This window comes from Canis lupus, chromosome 29 (genome assembly GCF_048164855.1).
Source record: "Canis lupus baileyi chromosome 29, mCanLup2.hap1, whole genome shotgun sequence".
Taxonomy (NCBI): Eukaryota; Metazoa; Chordata; class Mammalia; order Carnivora; family Canidae; genus Canis; species Canis lupus.
This window is the reverse complement of record NC_132866.1, coordinates 5,090,466-5,107,575: the sequence shown is the minus strand read 5'-3', so window position 1 is coordinate 5,107,575 and position 17,110 is coordinate 5,090,466. Positions and strand designations below refer to the sequence as shown.

General features: G+C 45.5%; 2 protein-coding genes across 9 annotated transcripts in view; one reads left to right on the top strand and one right to left on the bottom strand.

Moving 5' to 3' along the window:
- The window catches only part of DOCK1 (dedicator of cytokinesis 1), a 493,838-nt gene that overhangs the window by 219,481 nt on the left and 257,247 nt on the right, over positions 1-17,110 (top strand). The window lies entirely within an intron of this gene.
- The window catches only part of INSYN2A (inhibitory synaptic factor 2A), a 58,568-nt gene that overhangs the window by 21,088 nt on the left and 20,370 nt on the right, over positions 1-17,110 (bottom strand). The gene's annotated exons all lie outside the window — the stretch shown is intronic.

The following is a 17,110-nucleotide window of genomic DNA, read 5'->3' as shown; positions in this document are numbered from 1 at the left end:
GTTGCGGGAGATGAGATGAGATCATGTAAAATACGAAACTCTTTGGATATTAATAAATTTAATCTGGAAAGCCATTCCAGAGTTTTTCTTACACTTGGATGAAAGAGTGGTGCGGAAATCACTTCTTGACTTAACTCTCCCCCATGGCTCCAACATCACTTTCATTCAGTTCCCTTTCTCTTGCTTCTTTTATTTACAACTCAACCTAATTCACTTACTCAATCCTGAGATATAGTATGGTTTGACTGATGTTTATTGATAAGAGGCAATAAACATGAGACATCATACCTACTTTATATGGAGACATATTTGTGGTCACTGGTTTTTAGCTAATTTAAAAGAAAAACAAACATGTGGTCAGTCGTATTTCTACAGTGTCTGGGAAGTTTTAATTTCTCATTGCCATGAACTTTTCTTAGAGACCCCTCAGTATGTTTCTAAGATTTTTTTAAAAAAGATCTTTCTTTTGTTTAAAGGATCCAAGAGTTTGGTGTCCATAAAGGTGGCTTATAGAAATAGAGGTCAATGAGAAATTAATTTGCAGATAAAATTTAAAATGTTGCCCTTGGGTCATGTGGTTAAGTCACAGGCTGCCTCCAGCAGCTAATATGAATCAAGGTATACCTGCTAAAGTTTTATTAAGCATGAGGGTGTTTTCAGTAGAGGGCTTAAACTATGTAATCCATTGTGCTTATTGCTTTGATAATCCATCTAATTGTCCTTGGAGCTTTCAAGCTGTAGGGTTTGGCTTCACTGATAATTTTATGGTCACATTAATAATTGTGTTACAGCATCTGAATGAATGTGTTCTCTAAATATAGATGAAACAGATAAATTCTTTCTATAGGACAGGGAACACAAAGTGCTTATGGAATTTCCCTAATTTTTCCTTCTCACTTGGAAACAAGTCATAAAACCAATACTTGGAATGATTATCTTTCTAGATAGCCATTGCTGTGAAGAAGAGCAATCCAAAAACGTTGGGCTGCTGGAGCAGAGACTTCTCCAGTGACAGTAGGGCTAGAGATCTTTTGTGATTATAAGTTTGGAGAAGAGAGAGTTTACGTTATTGATGTAAAAGCTATGAGGAAGAATATCTTGACCAAAAATTGTGTTTTCTGTCTTGCAAGTTAATTTCTCTTTTTGTAAAGCTCTCTTTCCTTTTGAGGAGTTACACCGTATATAGGTTTATAATTCTATGCCTGTCACAATGCCCGGTACACTGAGTATTTGGTTAATATTAACGTGACCAAATAATAGAATCATTCTTTTGGTTCTCATATTGAAGTTCAGTAATAGACAAATCTAATGAAAAAATTCCAACCAAGTGCAAAAAGCAACCAAAAAGCATACATGTGAAAAGCTCTGGTCCCCACTTTTTTCCCAGCAGGAACTCCTTTGGACTCCAATAATTAGCATGCTCATTGTAAATAGGATTTTTAATACACTTATATTTGTAGCACTCACTATTGTCCATTGCAATTAGTTGCCATTTGTCAGTATTTTCTGTTATTAACTTGGAAAGAACACAGCAGTCAGCACCAAGGACAACGCCAAGCACCAAGCTGTCTTGGGTACTTGTTTTTCTCCTCTTCCCTTGATTCTCTTGCCTCCATCCCTCCAGAGCATAGTTCTAACCAAGGAATGAATTCCAGAACCTGGAACCTCTCCTCATTTGATACCTCTTTGACACTTATGGTCAGGGAGGGTTTTGCTGAAACCTAAAGGAGACTAGACATGAGTCATGAAATGAGTAGTGATGTAAAGAGCATGGACATGGAGGAGGACTTGCTCCAGATTTGCTAAAGCAGAGGGATGAGGACAAGTTTATTTTAAAATGTAGTTTTGGTGGAGTCCAGGTGTAGAGCCATTTCTACTTCTGCTTTGTGGATTTCTTTACAAGACCTTGCTCTACTTTCAAGAAAGCAAGATAAGTACCATTTACAGAAGATAGTGTGGATCTCTAGTTGGGGCACCTCCATTCAAACACAACACTGGGGCCTCCTTCCTGGAGTGGCCTTGAGTTCTCCAGGTTAACCCTGTATATGCAGTTCACCAGTTTCTCCAGCTATCTTAGGCTTCTGCAGTAACCTGCTCTAATTTTTAATTATCAGTTTCAAAAATTCCTGTGTATAAAAGTATACTTTTGTATGCCTATACAAAAAGGAGAAAAATGGTGACAAATTTGGGGGTTTGCAAGTCTTTGGTCATTTCTGCTGATCAACAAAAGGTAACGGAATGTAGAATTGACAATGAGCAACAAAGGGGGTAAGGCACATGGCAGAGCCAGTGTGGCAGTTGTTATAACAACGCCATGGGGATGATGAAGGAAGGATGGCTGCTGGTGTCAGCCTGAGCTATGTCCTGGGATGCAGGGGTCCAAGAGCAGGGGTGGCCATGACAGGCAGCATCTGCTTTCTCGAGAATGCATCACAGGGAGATCTAAGATAGCAAGGCCCTAGGTGGTAGGAAAGGGTGCTGAGAAATGTCATAGAAAGGTCATGAAAGCTTTCTTCCTGGCCACATATCCAAGCTGCTCAGTGTCTCTGAGACCTTGAAGATAAAGCCTGAGAAGCAGGACAAACAACTCTGATCCTCCCCCCAACCCCTCCCCCAAATTAATTGTTTGGTTAAAAGGTCAGGAAAGGAAAGAAAAATGCCTCTCACTGTGCCTATTATCAGAAGCAAAGTCCAACAAAAGTCATAAGCACCTCAGAGAAGAAAGGCTGGCAAGTAGAAATTAATCCTCTGATTTAGTAGTAATTACTAGCACTATATTATTGGATTGACTCACACCATGCTCTTCCTACTGCCACATCCCACAATGCGATTTTCTCCACAAGGTCTTAATTTCCCAATTGAAAATTTTTTCCCTTCATTCCTGGATGACCGTGAATGGGTTTTGACTTCAGAAGAGCATTCTCCTCTCAAGCAACGTCACAAGTGCATTAGCACGTGGCATGCTGTGGGCCTGTCCCCCAGAGCTCGGCATTGCCACACAGTATAGCTGACCCTGTTGCTAAACTGCTGGTCTCTTAAATGGCAAAGTGATTTTCAGCAAGTTCAGAATTTCTGGCATGCAAGCAGATGGTGTCTCAGGTGATGCTAAACTCAGGGCATGATCCTTTAATTGTGGTCTTCAAAACACGTACATTACAGAGGGTATTGGAATGGTCACTTTGAGTTAACTCAAAGGTATGTAATGGGCCCTTTGTTAGAGATGGCGGCTGCTTTAGAAAAAAATGGCACGATCTCTATTCTCAGTGATAATTTTATGCACTTGTTTAATTTATTCTTATTCCGATCTCTCTTGTTCTTTTGGCTTTCTCACTGGGTGCCAAGAAGTGTTTTTTCTATCACATTCTAGCCCAGGTTTGTGCTCCAGCTGTCCCTTCTTGATAACTGAGCCATCACTTATGTCAGCATCTTAAAGGGCTTTTTCACTTAATAGTCTCAAAGTGACTGTAATTAGAAGCATAAAGTGATACCACAACTATTGTTGGGAGAAACTAAACTTCAAAAAAATAGTCAAAGGCAGCTGTTTTCAGTGACCCCCTATGATGTTTTAAGACCACCCCTGGCAGGGGTTTTGGCTCATTCCTAAGGCTGAGTTGTCACTAGGAATTTGCCAGATCATGCCCTGGAAGTGCAGTTGCTTCCTATGTTAGCTGTTCCATACTGAGAGTGAAACTAGACTTTCCCATATAGATCCATGTAATCTCAACTATATCTGTGTTTTGCATCTAAGCTATTAAATGCCAGGATCTGGGGAACGTCCTGTTTAAGTTTGTTAAAAGAATGTGAAGTCAGGGGCACTTGGGTGACTCAGTCCATTGGGCAGCTGCCTTTGGCTTGGGTCGTGATCCCAGGGTCCTGGGATCAAGCCCCACACCAGGCTCCCTGCACAGTGAGAAGTCTGGTTCTCCCTCCTTCTCTTCCTCTGCCGCCACCCTGCTTGTGCGCTAGTGTGTGCTCTTTTGTGGATAAATAAAATCTTTTAAAAAAGTCGATTTTCCCAACAAACTCCCAAGATCATCTGTTGATCAGTAAAAGGCAGTGCTGGCTTTCCCTGGCAGTGGTATGACTGTTTCCTCTTCCCCAGAAGCTGAGACGAGCCGTCTGTTAGCCAGAGGCCAGCTTCCTATGTTAGGCTGTGTCCATCAGTGGCCTGGGATCCCCAGCTGACTAAGCATTTTGTGTCTTTTAGAAAGTGAGGTGGTGTTTTAAAGAACACAAAATAAGTGACCACAACTCTTTGTGGCACCCCCATTTCCTCCTGCCATAGGGGGTGTCTAAGAGGGCTGACTGGTTGGAAGCCTTCTTAGTTTCTATAGGAACAGCACAGTCATCTGCACCCAGGTGCCTTTGGGCAGGTCCTAGTACCCTTCCTCTACCACAACGTCTCCCATTTGGTATTATCTTGGTACGCTTCATAGTCTCCTTTGTTTGCCCGGCTTGCAACGTGCACAAGAGTCATGGGAGAGGTGGCCATAAAAGTTTCCACCACGAATGGAAGAGCAAATAACAAAATTAATTGGGAAGGTAACTTTGCTTCAGTAGATCTATGAGGGTTGGATTGATCTCAGTCCTGGTGAAATTTAGCAGCTCTTACCTCATTTAAATAAAACTCAGACTCCTGTCCACGTTTTCTATTCTGTATCTTGAATATGGTATAACCGCTGAGTTATTTGTGTTTTAAGAATTTTAACCAGCAAATATTTGTTAATTATATAACCCTGGTTTCTCTCTTTTCCTGTTCTTATGCCAAATAGGACATTAGTAGGTATTGGTTTTAGTATTAGTTCAGGTAATAAGGCCAAACGCCTTCACTCCTGCTTTCCTCTCTTCACCTAGAACTTCTTTTTGGAGAAAAAAGGTCTCGTTGATGAAGAACATCAAACTCTTCTTTTCCACACATACTCATGTGATCCTTCTGAAAAGAATGTGTATGTTCCAAACATCCTTTGTGTAAAAAATAGAGTTGTCCTGGCTGACTCCCCAAGGGTGATCTATTTTTTGGGTTCCACATTAGAATAGAGGAGGGATATCCTATTACCAACATGATGGTTAGATTTTGTAGCACTCTCTAGTTGAGTTGCAGTACAGCTGAAAAAACCTGGAGGGCTAGCCTGGGAACCCCAACACCATGTAGAAGTTAGGCTAGCTGGGAATTATGTTGTGGTCCAACAGATTCCTTAGATACGATGTTTTATAGCACAACCCATTTGGAGGTTAAAGTAGTTCTTTCTTCTTCCCATTTGTCTTAACCTTAACTAACTTTTTTCCTACCGGAGGGTAAAGTTCTCAAAGTTGTTCATAGCCTGTTCTCCCAGAGCCAGGAATTGAGATGTTGATCCTTGAAGAATTAGCTCCACATGCAAGCCCCATGGCATCTTACAAAACACATCCAGTAACCTAATCCTGGTTATTTCCACCTTGTGTTCTAGTTAGGAGACCTCTATTTAGGATTTGGCTGTGGATTAGCCCAAACAACTAGCTGGCCTTCAGTATGCTTGCATTTCATGGTTCGTGGAGTGCTTCCTCGGCGTCAGCTTGGTGCTTGGCCTCTTCCTGGGGAGCAGTTGCTTGGGTGAATAAATCACAGTCCTTGCCTTCAAGGCACTAAAAATCTAGAGGACATATGTCTCCAGTATGAAAGAGCTGCTTCTGCGCGGACTGAGTAGAGCTGTAGAACTTTGAAGAGTTGTGCTACTTCTCGGGACAGTTTCTACACTCATTCAAATGTACATGCTTGCTCTGGCCCAGATGCTCTGTTCCCTCGTGGGCAGCTCAGCGTATCTTCTGGCAGATTCCCAGTACCTGTTTGGGTGCTTACAACCTTGTGACCTTGTGACCATTTTTTGGTGCATGTTGATGATGTGATTAAGGGTCTTTGCCCCACATGCCTGAGAGCATCTTGGTGGCCACGGATCCATCTTCCCAGTCCTGGCTCAGAAGTCACAAGAGCTTTCCCTGTAGTAGGGCTTGAGGTATATATTGTAAATATCTGTTTCTCCTGTGACTCACAGAGAGTGAGTGCTGTACTTCTCTGCTTTCACCGTCGGCCACAGTGCTTATCAGCGTGGAACATACCGTACGTTTTTGTTATTATTTTGCCTTCTGTCTGCCCCCCGTCCCTCCGAGAATGTCAGCCCCACTAGGGCAGAGATTTTTATCTGTTTTTTCCCTGATGAACACTCACTGCTCACATTGGGGCGTGAAGGATGGTGGACGCTCAAGAAACAGTTTTTGAATAATGAATGAGGAAATGAGTGAATGAATGAGTGAAGAATCCATGTGAGGATCCTGGTGGGTTAACTGACATCATACCCTGTGCTTTGGATATGAAAACAGGACGGTCGGCACTCTGCTATTCCCATCCAGATCAGGTGAGAACATCTGTCTCGAAGTATTAACATGATCCTATCTTAAATTTTCCCCACAAGTGGAAAAGGTCAGTCATCTTCTGCTTCCCGCACCCAGATATTCAAATAGATGGTTCAGCCTGTACCTGACCCGGCCCCCTCCTCTTCCAGGGGAAATGCCATCTCTCTATCCCAGAAGCAGTCCTGGTGAACGAGCTTCAGTGAGAAACAAAGACCTTATTAATAATGAATGCAGGTGCTTTCTTTATATGATGTTGACAAATGAGATTGTATTGGCCTAGCAGCTCCCCAGATGTGGTGACCCTCTAATTCTCAGGAGGCTCTGGCTCTTAGGGCAGCTTGCAGTGCTTGTTTTCATTATAAAGGGAAACAAAATGGTGGCCATTGGCGGAGCATGGCAGCCCGGGGGACACTTCAAGGGCGCGGGAGTCCATGGGGGCCAGCAGGTGTCCCCTGCTTCTCCCTCCACCCTCTGCCTCACCTCCAGCAGTGCTTCCCTGCTCTCCCTAAGGATCTGCCTCATTTCCTTGCTCACTTCCCTTTACACGGAGCCATGCATGATGAAGAAACAGGAATTTATTATTATTGTTATTGTTCCAGATACATTATTATGACTGTCAGAAATAGGGTGGGCAGCACGATACTGCCCTCGTGGTGCTCTCTCCTCTGACTCGGACAGAGATGGACACAGAAGTAAACACTATTATTAGGGCAGGACTTTTCAGAGTTTTATAATCAGATTTCCATAATATAAAATCATAGTATGTAGGAATTAGGGAAGATAGTACTTCTTATTTTGTGTGTGGATGGTCCGGTTACATTACCAACAGGGCAAAGCTTGCATTTTCTTTCTTACGTTCCTAAGCTGCAAAATGATAACCGTGATGACAAACAAGTCGCTCACCCCAAAGGGCATCAGGAGTAGCTATTAATAAGGAAAACAACTTTTTAGGGCTGAGCTGAGGCTCAGTTGATTAACTTGTTTTCCTGGAAGACAGATAAAGCTTAAGCTATACCTTATTGAAAATTAATGAAAATGAATTATGGTGGCAGTGGCTACCAAACTAGAATGAGAATAGGCATCGGGGTATGTTGCACTGAAGCAGGTTTTCCTTGGCTTGCCAAGTTTCCCTAGCACTAGTACTGCTACATGGAGTCTGACTTAACAGAGGTTTTAATTTGAAAGCATTAATGTGCATTTGCTAGTATAGTTCTGATCATAAATATCCACAGAGCCCTTCATTTTTCATTTACAATTTCTTTTGATGTGTTTTTTTAGAGCAGTTTAGTTCATTTTAAGTCAGAACCTCCTCTTTGTGAAGCGTTTGTGCTTTGTTTCAAAAGTCTGACCTCGTGCTTGTTTTTTTAAACAACCGCTTCAGAGCTCTTGCAGTTGAAGATTAAAATCTTGAACGTGTAGTGTCATCATTTATGAGATTCTTGATGTCCATTTATGAGACTTTTATCTGGGGAGATAGTCTAGTGCCATAACCAATGAGACCGCGATAGAAAAAAAAATTTATTCTGTTTTTGGTGCCTAGGACCTCCATTCCCATAAATGTCCTTTCAAATCCGGCCGTTAGAATACACACATGCTTGTTTTGGTTGCATTGAAAACTTTCCACCAACCTGTTGTTCACATGAATTGAGACGTACATTCGAGGAAGGTAGAGCCAGCTGGGCCTGTGGCGGTCACTCACAGAGCCACTGATGTGACACATGCAATAGGAAGACCTTGGAGGGTTCTCCCCAGGATGGTTGCCTCTGGATAGATTTTTGTACTCGGCACTTAGGTCCCCCGACTTCAGAAGGTCAATGGCTCTGATTTTTTTTTTTTTTAAATTACCTCACGGAGGACATTCCTCTTACTGATTATGAATCCTTAAAAGCATGTGCCAGAAAAAAAAAAAAAAAAAAAAAAAGCATGTGCCAGTACTGGCATCCCTTTATACGGTGCTTTCTGCTTTCTCCATTACGTAAGTTTGCAAAGATCTCGCCACTTCTAGGCCCAAGAGCCTCTTCGTCCCTTCAAGAAAAAGGAAGAATCCAGATTTGCAGTAGCAACAAGAATGCCTGCTATTTAATTCTCTGTAAACATACCAGGTTTGCCATTTTCAGAGGATGAGAGAGCAGGTGCTCAGGCCTGACATATCTAGATGTGAAGTCTTACTTTGCCATTCTCACCAGCCTTCTGGCATTGGGGATGTCACCTGCATAGCCAGGCTTTGGTTTTCTGGTGCAGATAATTCTTACCTTCAGTGTTATTTTGAGAATTCAGTGCCACAATGCAGAATGCTCACATGTTGGAGGGGCTCAGAATCGATGGGCTTTATGGGCATTTTGCCCAGAGATACTCACTTCCTTGAACTCTTGCAACATCCAGTGGGCAACAGAGCTCATGCCATTTTTGCATAGCTTTAGCAGAAATAGAATGGGATTTTAAAAAGTATTTGAAAACTAGAACTTGCATTTCATCTCTTTAAAAAAAAAAAAACCACCTGAATTCTGGGACACAAATCCATAAATTCCATAAATGTTCATGTCATGCCTTGAATTGCTCATTTTATCTGCAAATGGGGTATCTGGATTGCCTAGTAGCTCTGTGGTGAGGCATTTATTCACCTACCAACTTAAAAGGCCGGGGAGGTATTTGAAATCTATTTTGGCATTCTGCACAGGGAGATTATTTAAATTACATTTTCGAGTATGTGTGATACCTACATGAAGCCCAAAGCAAGAATTTGGAATGTGTTTTATATTCTTACAAATATATTTGCTTCATTTTTCATATTAAGGATGGAAAGACATTATTTTTCAAGAACTTAAAAAAAGTGTTTACAAAGTTACATACACACAAGCTGTAGCAAAGACTCACCCCGGCCCTGTGCATTAAGGGAAGAGAAAGCTGGATAGTCTGTGATGGGTGCTTCTGTTGCAGAATCACAAAACATAATTTCTACTTGGGACTTGAAACTTGAATGTTTGATCACAAATATATAAAAGCCATTAGTTGTAACAGAAAAAGAAAACAGAAAGGTGTTCCGGAAATCTGTTCGGAGGATGGAAGCCAATTCGAGCATGTGTAGCAGGTGAAGAGATAAGTACTAAAGTGTCAAGAGATAAGAAAATACGACGGTGGGATCCCTGAACGCATTTATTGCGGAACGTTCGTAGAGAGGGCTCTCCTGCTTTATTCTCTCTTTCTCCCTCTCTGTAAACTTTTATATGTATTTGAAGGCAGTGGCTGAAATGACGATGTTGTTAAGCCTCTCTGGAGGATTTGTGTCTCGAGCCGAAAGGAGCTGTGGGGTCCCTTGTGTCATCGGGACTGTCCTCTCAGAAGGGACCATGTAGCTGGGAGAGGCTTGGCCGGGGTGTTCCCGACCCCGCACCCCGCCTTGTCCGAGACACCGGATCCAAGTGGCCTGTTTGCGTCTCTGAAAACGGAATCAGAGCTGATGTCCCCCTTCGTAATCCTCCCTCCCTCCTAATCTTTGGAAAGAAACCAGCCTGTCTAATAAAGCAGGAAAGTCTCTCTTGACAGTGTTTATTTCCGCTCGCCTCCTTGCTTAACCTCCCGGCACTTTTGTACTTGGAAGGCTTCTTCTCAATAACAGAGTAATTTGGAAGGAGGTAACTGGTACTGTGTGCAAACACCAGCCTGGATTGAGAGCCTCGTCCTCCGTCTTCCATTTAATCTGCAAGAGAAGTCCACGAGGCAGGTGCTCTTAGCTGTCTGTTACAGAGACAGAAGCTGAAGCTCAGAAGAGGTTCATCGCTGTGCCTAAGCACAGCTGGGGGAGAGGGGGGCAGAGCAAAGTCGCCAACTCAGGACCGGCTGACTGCCGAGCCCTGGTGGTTCCACTCCCCTCCCCTCCTGGATCTCCTTCCCAGAAAATGGAAAAATGAAGGGAGCGGGAGGCAGACCTCGGCCGGCTGGCTGGAATGCCTGGGTGACGACAAATATGCAGAGGCACCGAAACTGATTTATCAAGAAGATTAGAAAATGAAGTGCTGACATTTTCATCCTGCTCGGGTAGGGAGTGCAGAGGGATAGGAGTGCATTTGGCAGGGAATGAGGAGCTTTGTGCTCCTGATCTCGATGCCGGGTGCTGCGTTCCCTCTGCTGCTCACAGTGGCCCGCTCTTCTGTGATGCATCGTGCCAGGCGCCGGAAGGCGACACACAGGACTCATTCCAGAGGAGACCCACAAGGGTTGTCTGCGGAACCTCTAACGGCCACCCACCTCCCGTCTTCGAAATGCGGCCATTCCAGCTAACCAGGTGGAAGGTTTCCATCTCAATAGGTGGGTGGGTTTGGCAAGAGCAAGCCCAGCCCGTCCAGAGGATGCCCAGTCCCGTGGAGCCGGGACTGCCTTCCTGTGCCCAGCTTCTCCCTTGGCTCTTGGCAGGGGCTCTCGGATGTTCCGAGTCAGTCTCACGCTGAGACTCGGTGGTTCTGTGTTCATGTCCTGGCTGCCGCGGGGGTGCACGGATTCCCATGTTGGCCCATCCTGCTCTGTGACTTCAGCTGTCCCCTTATGCTTCCCCTGTAATTGTGAGGCAGTATTTATTTATTCTGTTTGGGCATGGATAATGAAGGGAACTTCGGAGAGATTTCTCATCCCCTGACAGGTCCTTCTGAAGAGTGCCTGATTCTGAGGGATTTGTCAATACAGGGACATAAGAGAAAGCAAGGATATCACTTCTGTCCATCTAGCATCGATATCCAGGTGAAAGCACGCCACGGCACACAAACATGTGCTGGGATGACCTCTTATTCCTGCTGGTGGGACGGTGACACCTTCACGTTTTAAACAAATGCTGTCATGTATGTAAACGTGCAAATTACGTGCAAATTATATATACATGAATGACCTACACACACGGAGTTCGCAAGCAGAACCCTGCAGGTTGCATGGGCTGATGATGAACAGTCAAGCGTAGGCTTGGAACAAACTGACCAGCAGTGGCCTGGGGATGCTTCCGCCGCGAGCCTGAGCTCATCGGACTTGTTTCCTCTCCTTGCCTGGTCCATGGCTCAGCGGGTAGGAGACTCTTGGTCGAGGCCTTCCGAACATGCAATGAATGGTACGCCTGTCCGTCTGCTAGTCACACCCCTGGCGTTGTCCCTCACCCGTCTTCTGACCTGGTTTTCAGCTGAGTAAATGTGGTCCTTCCGTTTACAAGACCATGTGGCAAACTGTGCTTATGGCCCAGATCCGGCTACTGGCTGTTACGTGCCTAGTTACACGGGAACACAGCCACCCTCATTTGTATACATACTGCCTGTGACTGCTTTCATGATACTGTGGCAGAGCTGAATCGTTTGAACAGAGACGGCTGTGGCCTTCAAAGCCAAAAATATTTACTATCTGGCCCTTTGTAGGAAAAGTGTGCCAACATCTGCCAGGTCGAAAGGTGACTCCGAGGTCTTCAAATAAACATAGATCCTGAAAGCCTGATTTTTTTTTTTCCTCCCCCTCTAGATGTGAGTAGCTGCACATACCTTCACCCGCTGTGTGGCCGGCCTCCTTGCTTTAGTGATTAAAAGCAAAGCAAAGCTGGACCAACAACACAGGATTCCACGCTGGGTTTGCATTAACTTGTTGCTGCCCTCAGGTCTTTATTCCTACCTGTTTTGTCTTCAAAGCCACCGTGAGCACTGCCCTCAAAGGGTCCCTGGTCTCAGGGGGATTCCCTTGGCTTATTTTTTCCTTGCTCTCCCCGTGTGCCCTGGACCTCCCGTCACAGAGAAAGACTCTTTCTCGGTGAGGCTGACCCGGCTGGACAGGGCCCCGAGAGTGGTAGCAGGGATGAACGGGAGACTGGGTCACTGGGTTTACAGCCCTCCCTGCAAGCTGCTGGAGTCCTTGGGCTGGTTTGTTATTTAGGATTTTCTTCTTTAAAGTGATGGTCTCACATTTGCTCTGACTCAGTACAGCTGCAAAGCCTCCGGGCTTCAAGATTTCATCTCTGCCTATCCATCACATTTGACGGCCCGGAATGGCCCGGGTTCTGCTCTCTCCTTTTTTGCCCCCCAACACCCAGGCCTGCAGGTAACACCCAGCTGACGCCGGGAGAGATGTGACCGGTGAAAGGGCCCACTTCACTCTGGGTAGCGACAGATCCTGCCCTCATGTATGATAGCTCGACTGAAGCGCCTCATGTTGTTTCGGGTCTTCTCTGAATAGAGTAACATTAGGCTGTCACCACCACCAAACCCACGGAGACGCTCAGTGTGCCGGGGTGCCGTCTCAGAAGTAAATAACCGTCTCCCCATGGAGTGCCCATCCCATTGGCTGGTGATGGCACAGCAGGAGCATTTCAGATCCGGAGCTCGTGGGTCAGAGTGTCTCCTGCCCGAGCAGCCCATGGCTGCTCTGGGGGAATTACAGCTGTTACAAGAAGTACTTGGGTTTTTAAACTCAGTGCCCCGTTTGCTGGGTTCTCGGCCTTCGACAACTACATTAGTGGCCTATTGAGGCAGCCTGTGTGACCCTGAGCTTTCTGGGAAGAGACAAGAATAATACGGAGAGCTCTGAAATAAGCAGGATAATTCTTGGCATTCATGCAAGCAGACTGACCACAAGCTGCCCGCACTGCATAAAGTGAGCGATTTTAGCGAACTGCCCAAACGTTTTACAAGGGACTAAAAGACATGATTTGGAATACTTCTTGCACAGCTACCTACGTATGGAATGCATCCTCTGAAATGCTATTAGGACACGTCCCTTCCTCGGTGCCCACTGGGTGCTGGTTTCTGCTTCTAGCTTTTGCAGACATCATCTTTAAGCTCCTAGTAGCCTGGCTTGGTAGGAGAGGACCTTGAAGCTCCCTGAGATTAAGTAACTTTCCTGAGCAGAAAACACTGCCACGGCCTTTTGGAAATCTACATAAGCAAATGAGATTAATGAACCTCATGAAAAATACTTTGGAAGCTACTGAATGTGGTTGGGGTTGGTGACATAGGAATTCTCACGCACAGAAGAGCTCAAGAAGCTTTTCTGACAGACTCAGGCACACAGTTTGTGCAAACTCACTAGTGAAAAGAAATCCTATGGAAAGGTTATACTTTCGGTGTTCTTCGAGAAACAGAAGTTGGGCCCTGGACGCTAGCCAAGTTCCAAGAGTATTGCCCTCCCTGGCTCTGTCCTAACATCATAAACCAGAGCAGGCCCTTGGCCTCACCGTGCGATGTGGGTTTTGGAGGGAGATCTGTACTGGGACTCAAAGTCGTGTGTCCCAGAATGCACGTAAGATGCCTGTCCTCGGGATCCCTGGGTGGCTCAGCTGTTAGCGCCTGCCTTCAGCCCAGGGTGTGATCCTGGAGTCCCGGGATCGAGTCCCACATCAGGCTCCCTGCATGGAGCCTGCTTCTTCTGTCTCTGCCCCCCTCTCTCTCATGAATAAATAAATAAAATCAAAAAAAAAAAAAAAAAAAAAAGGCCTGTCCTCACTAGGTCTCCTCCCAGTGTGGGCAAACTCTTTACAAAGTAGGCTCTCCGTGCTTAATTAGGGGTGGAAGACAGGGAGAGAAACTGATTTTACCCAGCTTCTGAGCATCCTCCACTGTTGATGATTTTGTAAACTCTAGAAAATTCTACTAGTATTTTAACTTGGTCATGAAATTCTTTGTCAGTGTTACATAATGACTATATAATAATCTGTGTAGTTTTTTTTTTTTTTTTTTAAACCATGAGATGCAACGAGAACACCTATTCCACTGGCTTAGATGGAGTACGTACAATAAGTCCTGCAAATTCCTCCTTTAGCGTGATGGTCCTGGAGCATGCCCTTCAGGGGAATGGCTTAATGCTCAAAAGAGCGGAACGTTAAATTTTCCAGATTTTGTGATCTGGTTGAAATTGGCCACGACAGCAATATTTACACCACGGAAATCAGCAAATGCTGTTGCCCCACCCCCAGTACCAGTTGTTATAGATGAGCCAACACACCTGTCTTCCACCCTCCAGCTCCGTGCTGGTGTCAGAAACCCAGGAGAGGGATAGAGAAGGAGCTTGCCTCTTCTCTGCACATCTGTGAGGCTGCTGGCCTCCCACATCCTGCCATGGTAAAGAATGGTGGAATTTGGCCAAATTAATGACCTCGGGCATTGGCAAGAGGGCCCACCTCTAGGGTGGCCTTGGAGTTTGAAGTCATGTGACTGTTACCCAAGTCCAGAGGGCTCAGAGATCGAGGTGGAAGGGAACGTCTAGAAGAGATGTGGGAATTCACCAGGACACTCAACTGCTGTTCTGCAGCAAGCTCTTCATGTGCAGGCAGCAGTTGAACTAGGGATTGATTTTAAACTCAGTCACCCTTTGCCTTGATCTGTGGTGCTCAGTCCTCATACAGTTAAGAGCCAGGTGCTGTGCCCCATTTTGGGGAGACCGGGGTGAAGGATGTCTTATAACCTTGGCAGTGCTCGTGTACTATGCAATGGCCAGTCATCACGTATGGCTCTCGAGCACCTGAGATGTTCCCAGTAGGACCGAAACACTGAATTTACAATTGTAATTAATCTGAGTTGTAATTAATCGGAGTTTGTGTCTGGTGGGTACTCTACTGGATAGAGCAGCTCAGGGCTTGAAGGAAGAATATTGGTGGAAGCCTATGTGCTGCGAGTGTGGCGGGTACATTTGTCACACTGGACTCAGATGTGGGGCTGCTAAGTGTTCCCCAAACCCCAGCATCTTTGACTAGACCAATCAGTGCTCGTGCCACTGCAGTTATCAACCCATTCAGATGCACCTGGCTGTGGGCTAACTGCATTAGAGGGTCACCCCACATCATCCTCTACTTCCATCTATAGGATGAGTGATGATCTCCAATCTATGGGTGAAGACATGGAAAACAGAGGAGTGGAGCCCTTGGCCCAGGTCCTCAGAGTCAGAATCCCCACCCTAAAGATGTCTCAGTAAGTGCAAGAGCACCATGTAGACTGGCAGCGTTGCAGAGAACTCATGTAAAACAAATCTCTACACTTGTTCTAATAGTATAAGGAGGACACATCTAAATGTGATTCTCCTTTCATGGCGTATCCATGTGTGTTCAGCCTTGGCGGGCTTTTAGCTTGGCACCTCCCCTTGTGAGCATACACATTTAGCATATGCATTTGGCTTTATACCGTTTGGTGGCTTGGTTTTAATCTGGGGGGGGGGGGATGCTCCAGCAAGTAATGTTGGTATCTTCCTATCTCGCTGTCTGATTCCAGTCACTACAAGCTGTATCGAAGTCAGGGAATGGGTCCCTATTGGGACCCTGTTAGGCTTGTTCAGTCTTCGGTGGGAATGTGGTCTCCCGATTGCCTAGTCCCTTGTTAGACCCACCTGAGCGTGTTGCTTTCGGATGTGTACGTATTCAAGTCTAAATGACTGAAATGGGATGAAAATGGAAATGTAAACCCAAGGCTGAAAGAGGCCTTTTGAAAACATTCTATAATGTTAGGTTATCACTGATCTCCACAGAGATTAGCTTATGATTGGCTGACAGCTAAATACCATCAAATGCAGACTGTACTTTGCATGGCGGGGCGGGTGGGCGGGGCGGGGAGGCGTGTGGAGTTCTTGAGAACCAACTCTTCTTACAGATGGGTCACCTGCAGTCAGTTGGAAAAGCCAGAAACCAGGTGCAGAACCTGCACCAGGCACCTTGCCTCTGGAGCCATGGCCTAAGCCTCACCTACTGCTTTGGGCCGTAGAGACCGTTTCCTCCCCCTTGTTTGCCATACGCAAACACCAAACACGGTACAACCAAAGCACAAAAATCCTCCTGAGGAAACTGTGCATCGGTGATCTGCTGCCCCGGTGATGCATTTCTTGGCTTCCCTTCATGCTGGCTTCTAGCTCACATAACCAGGGGTAGAGGTCCCCAGGGTGGGAACTAAGCACAACTAACTAACCACATGCCTCAGAACCCCCCTCCAGACCACAGGCTGCAGGGAGTCCAGACTGTGCCGAGGGGAAATGGGAAACAGAAAACCTGGCAGTCAAGATGAAGGCCAGAAGCCATGGGCAATGTTTCTCGAGAAGCGTGGCACTAGAGCACTGCTGGCATATTTGTTTCCGTGAAGCACACTGCCGGGTCCTTCTAGCTAGGGGGCTCACGGCCACCATCCTTACTGTTAGGTCAGCTGCCTTTAAATTTGCTGCCGCACAATTTCCAAGTTCAAAAGATGGAAAACAAAACTCAGCACTCTGTTATCAATGCTGGGTGGTCTTGGCCGCCAACTGGGTATGATTCCCTCTCTAGCCCAGCTGCACACAGAAGACAACTCATAGGGGGAAAGGCACAGTCTCCTAATCACACAGACAGGGCTTGCCTAAGGCTAAGCATTGCTTCTAGGAGCTCCACATCGGGACAGAGAAACATACCCTCTATTGTGTGAGGCCTTGTACAGTCCTGAATATCAATGTTACTCTAATGATTTAATATAACCAAGTCAGCATTTGCTTTGCAGATGCCATTTCAATTCTTTTTTTCTTCTGTCATAGGATTCCTAAGAGGCGAGTGGTTCTCTCATTTAGCCCTTTTGGACTGGTGTACCTGTTATACCTCATCCATATCCTAATAAACCTTTTGTCCTAGGACATCCAAAGTTAAGACCCGTCGTTTCATTCATTCAAAACAGAGGTATAGGATTTAAATTCCAGGCCAGGCAGATGAATGCCAAGCACCAAGTACGTCTTCACGGCGAGTATACAGTGAAGTCCTAGCCTCACA